The sequence below is a fragment of the Cricetulus griseus genome, chromosome 2 (genome assembly GCF_003668045.3).
Source record: "Cricetulus griseus strain 17A/GY chromosome 2, alternate assembly CriGri-PICRH-1.0, whole genome shotgun sequence".
NCBI lineage: Eukaryota > Metazoa > Chordata > Mammalia > Rodentia > Cricetidae > Cricetulus > Cricetulus griseus.
Window position 1 is genome coordinate 445,673,973 of NC_048595.1, and position 6,000 is coordinate 445,679,972.

Below are 6,000 nucleotides of genomic sequence, written 5' to 3' on the forward strand. Positions count from 1 at the left end.
GTTCCAAGATCTCTCACTCTCTGCTTACTGTCTGGTTGGATATGGCTGTCTATATTTGTTCCCATCTGTTGCACAATGAAACTTCTCTGATGATGGTTGAACACGGCACTGACTGATCTATGAGTTTAGCAGTCATTAGGAGTCATTTTATTGCTACGTATCTTTCATTTTTATTTCTTGTTTTTTAAAGACCAGAATTATTTGGTTTTGCCCTAGGTCTCTGGCCTATAAAGTCTCAGGTTCTTCGTCACCCAAGCAGTGTCAGGTATGTGGTCCATCTTGTGGAGTGGGACATAAGTCATATCAGTTGTTGGTTGGTTACTCCCACAAGCTTTGTGCCACCATTGCTCTAGCATATCGTTCGGGTAGTACAGCATTGTAGATGAAGGCTGGCTTGGTGTTTACCTTTCTCTTTTGATAGCATGTAGAGTACTTTCCTGTAACAAAGACACTGGACCATAGGTTAAGGCTCTTTGTAAGCACTATCTTGGTATCTCCATGTTCAATGAACTGTGTAGGTGTTGTCTTCAGCAATGGGGACTTACTATCAGTTTGTGGAGAACAACCTATTGTCTTGGCAACAACCTGGGTTGTTTGGAGATTCCTGTGGGATTCCTTTGGCTAACAACTCAATTGAATGAAACCCAAACCCAGTGATGGAAGTTTTGTTTGGTGAAAAGAAATGGACAGTTGTTTTCTGTATCCTCTGTTATTTGGAGATTTCATCCAGGTTGTATTCATATATTTTAGGAAGCTTATACTGTATTAGATTTCCACACTACCCCTCAAATGCCCCTTAATTTTTAGCTGTTCCTTCATATATACCCTCCTACTGTTGTCTCTTTCTTTCTCATCCCATTCCAGAATGCCCCATCAGTCCATAAATACCTCTTCTATTTCCCTTTCCTAATGAATTTTATCTGTTCCCTCTGCTTTACACCTACCCTCTGGGGTTCTCTGGATTATATTTTGGTTATCACTGACTTAACAGATAATATCCACACATAAGCAAATACATACCATATTTGTCTTTCTGGGTCTTTGATTCCCCACTCATGAAGATTTTTTTCTCTAGTTTCATCCATTTGCCTGAATTTTTCATTTTTTAAATGTTTGAGTAATACATCATTGTATAAATATGTCACAATTTCTTTATCCATTCTTCTGATGAGTGATATCTAGGTTGTTTACAATTTCTGGCTATTATGAAGAGAGCAGCAATGAACATGGCTGAAGAAGTGTTTCTGTGGTAGGATGACGTATCCTTTGGATACATGCCTAAAAGTGGTATAGCTGGATCTTGAGGAAGATCAGCTCTCATCTTATTGAGTCAGATTTGCCACAAAGATTTTCATAACGGCTATATGAGTTAGCATGCCCATCAGCAATGTATGAGTGTTTCTCTAACTCCATATCTTCACCAGAATGAGCTGTCACTTGCTTCATTGATCTTAGCCATTCTGACAGGTATAGGATGAAATCTGAATGTAGTTTTAATTTGCATTTCCCTGATGACTAAGGGTGTTGAATATTTCTTTCAGTGTTTCTCAGCCATTTAAGTTTCATCTGTTTAGAATTCTCTGTGTATATCTGTATCCATTTTAAAATTAGATTATTTGTTTTCTTGATATCTAGTTTTTTGAGCTTTTTATGCATTTTGGTTATTAGTCTTTTTTTTGAATGTGTAGTTGGTAAAAATATTTTCCCATTCTGTAGGCTACTTTGCCTTAATGGTGGTGTCCTTTGCCATGTAGATGATTCTCAGTTTCATGAGGTCCCATTATTAATTGCTGATCTTAGTACCTGTGATAAAAGTGTTCTGTTCAGAAAGTCATCTCCTGTGTCAATGAATGCAAGTCTATTTCTCACTTTTTCTTCTGCCAGGTTCAGGGCATCTGGTTTGATGTTGAGGTCTTTGATCCACTTAGAGTTGAGTTTTGTGCTGGGCTATAGTATGGACCTATTTGCATTCTTCTACATGCACCCATCCAGTTTGACCAGCACCATTTGTTGAGGATGCTTTCTTTTTTCAATGTGTATTTCTGGCCTCTGTCAAAAATTAGGCGTCCGTAAGTGTGTGAGTTTATATCTTCAATGTCTATTGTTGTGCCATTATCATGCTGTTTTTATTACTGTAGATTTACAGTGAAACTTGAAAATAGGAATGGTGATATTATACCAGTTCTTTTATTGTTCATGATTGTTTTTAGCTATCCTTGTTTTTCTTGTGTGTTTTTCCATTTAAAGCTGAAGATATGTGAAGAATTATGTTGGAATTTTGATGGGGAGTGCACTGAATCTGTAGATTGTTTTTGGTAGGATGGTCATTTTTATTATGCTAATTTTACAGATCCATGAACATGAAGATCTTTCCAGTGTCTGATATCCTCTTCAATGTCTTTCTTCAATGACTTGAAATTTTTATCAGACAAATCTTTCATTTGCTTGACAAGAGATACCCTAAGATACTTTATATTATTTGAGGCTATTGTGGAAGGTGCTGTTTCCCTGGTTTCTTTCCCATTCCACATGACATTTGTATATAGGAGGATTACTGATTTTTATGAGTTAATTTTGTATTCATCAACTTTGCTGAGTGTATTTATCAGCAGTAGGAGTTTTCTGGTGAATTTTTGAGTCACTTATATATACTCTCATGCCATCTGCAAATAAAGATACTTTGACTTTTCATTTCCAATTTGTATCCCCTTGATCTCCTTCAGTTGTCTCAGTGTTCTAGCTACTTCTTCAAGTACTATATCGAATAGGTATAGAAAGAGTGGACAGCCTTGTTTTGTTTCTGATTTTAGTGGAATTGCTTTGAGTTCCTCTCCAGTAGAGCTGATGTTGGCTGTGGACTTGCTGTAAATTGCCTTTATTTCCTGAGGTATGAAGGAGGATAGTTTTCTTTTCCTTTTCTTTTACTCAACTCTGGGTAATTATTTACCACTTTATTTTATTTTGGTCACAACATATGATTTTATTAAGGTGTTTTTAGATACAGCTTCTTGGTATTTTAACTTTTCTTTAATTTATTCTTTGTGTATTTTACATTATGCTTCTTGATCCCATTCATTTCCCTGTCCTTTTGTATCTGCCCTCTATCCTTATAACTTCCCCAACAAAGTAAAATAAAATTTAAGAGAAGAAATACAGGAAAAATCCATCTTGTTATGGAAGCTATAGTGTGACACTATAGTGAGTCATGCAGTAAACCCTTTATCAATATATCTTTACTTGTAAGTGTTTATAGCAAAGAGTCATTGGCCTGGCTCAAGGGTTCTGGTTTCTGCTACACTATTGATGCTGGTCCCTCACTGGGACTCCTCTTGGATATCCTGTTGTTGCTCTGTGTCATGGAGATCCTGCAGCACTGGTCCCTTATGTTCAGCAGATCTTAGATGGGGTGGATGTATGGGTGGGCCAACTCATAATCCTGGTTCTGGGCCTGTGTAGTTGCAGGGTTGGTCAGCCCACCATCTCTCCCCTTTTTCACCCCCCCCCGTGAGCTCTCTAGCATTGCCCTGGCTAGTTTACCTCTTGCAGCAATGATCAAAGGGAGGAGCCAGTTCCCCTGCTTTCATGTCTTCAGAGTTGCTCTCTTATACCTACGCCTATACCATCAGGTCCAGCTCTACTGTGTTTCCTTGGCTTGGTGCAGGGACCTCTCTCTTGAGTGCTGCAGCTGGTGAGGGCCAAGGACAGCTTCCCCACTCTTATGACCTCTCAGTCAGCTTTCTTGCCTGCCACAAGGGGAGTGTCCCCCTCACATACCACCATATAGTGGATAATGGGTGGGGCCAGATCTCTCTTGCTCACATCCTTGGTATGGCTCACCCTCATCCCTGTCAACAGGGTCAGCTCCACTCTGCAGCCCAGATGAGGTATTTTTGTCACAATATCTTACCTCTGTAAAGTGTCCTTTCATCATAGTCCCCCAATTAACCTTTCTCAAAAGACTTCCCTTCCAAAGAAAGCCTATCTTCTTTCCAATTTCCCATATTATTTTCAGGTATTAAAACTTTGTATGTGAAAGTACCACATTTAATTAGATCAGCGGTTTTTAACCTTCCTAATGCTGTAACCCTTTAGTACAATTCCTCATGTTGTAGTGACCCCCAAGCATAAAATTATTTTCATTGCTACTTCTTAATAGTATTTTTGGTACTGTTACAAATTGTAATGTAAATACTTGTGTTTCCAGTGGTCTTAGGTGACCCCTGAGAAAGTGTCATTTGATCACGACCCACAGGTTGAGAATGGCTGAATTGGAGTTTCCAGCATAAGCACTGATAGGAGTTACTTTTTGAGCAAGGACCATGTGCCAATGGTATACCACTAAGAAGAATGACTTCCCCTCCTGATGGGGGAGGTCCTTCTGTATGCTGTGAATAATGTTTCTCATATTGGTTTAATAAAACAGTGATTGTCCATTAGACAGCAAGACTAGGAGAATGCTGGGAGGAAGAAGGCAGAGAGTGAGTTGCTAGGCAGACACCATGTAGCTACTGGAAAGGTGGAACTCTGTGCATTCTCCTGTAAGCCAAAACCACATGGAGATACACAGATTAGTAGAAATGGGTTAATAATTAAGAGAGTAGATGGACAAAATAATACAGAGACTTATATTATGTACAAATGCTGCTTGGCCAATTACTAGGATTCTCATCTGTTAGCTCAGTCCTAATTATAATAAATCTATATATTTTATAAGACTTATCTTATCACATGCCTTCCATTGTCTTCACCCCTTGCACTGGATCCCCCCTTGCCGGTGGGCCACATCCTTGCTGGAGGAAGAGTGGAGGGGAAAAAGGGACCACTTCCTGTTTGTCCATGCTTAAATATGAGTCTCCTTTCTATGTCACTTCCTGCCTGGATCACCACTTCTCTATTACATTTCCCAGAATCCTCTTTGACTCCTAGTCCTGTCTAATTTGCTGCCTCATTGGCCAAACATTACTTTATTCAACCACCAATAACATGAACATACACAGAAGTACATTCCCCATCAGAGGGGTCATATAGACATTTTTGAGAATGAACACTCAACAGCCACTTATTTTAGCACATTGACTTGTTAGGGGTCTAGGCATTAAATCTCTTCTGACCAAAGCTGAGGGTAACACAAATCCATGAGTATAAGCAGAAGAACTTGGATGGCAGTTTGGGGCTCAATGTTTTTTTAATCTCACTTTTAAAAATCATTTGTTTATGATTATGATTATGAGCTACTGGGATTGGTTAATGGAGTTGGTCATTAACAGAGAGCTTCTCTCTTGCTCTCCTTCCCTTTTTACTAAAACCATTGAAGTATCAGGAACTTTACAAAGAGATTGCAATCTTCTTGTATTCTTTCACACTGTGCTGCCTCTGTGTATTCCATGAAATGCCTGTTTAATTTACACTGACCAGCTAGAAATTCCATTATTTTGCAATCTTTCACAGTTAACATGGAATATGTATATCAAGAGAAACATATTGCTTAGTTTTCTTTATTTTTACAGCTATTAATGATTATCTAATCATAGGATAAGAAGTTATCCTAATATTATTAATGCTTCCTGCTTACCAGCCAGAACATCACTATGAAAGGGAAATTTTTTGTCAACTCTTTGGTTTTGCTAAAGTTCAGTTCACATAGAATCACAAAATTATTGCTTTATATTTCTCCTTTACCTACAAACTTTAAAAAAAATACCAAAGATTACATAGAATATTTTATAAGTAATATATTAGGTTTTACAAAAAATATTATGAATTTACATATTTAAAGTTATGATGAACTACTCTTCAAAAATATATTCTTCATCACTGATATTGAAATGATTGTTGTGGGAGAAGGACAGATAGAATGCAGGTAACTGACATAAGTTGTGGAACAGGATATGAAGCTAATGTTTTTCTAGTCCAGTCAAACTAAATCATGGGTATTTTGTTGTTTCTTGTGGCGGACATGTGCATGAAATACATTGATAGTGAAAGTGAAGCACTATAGCT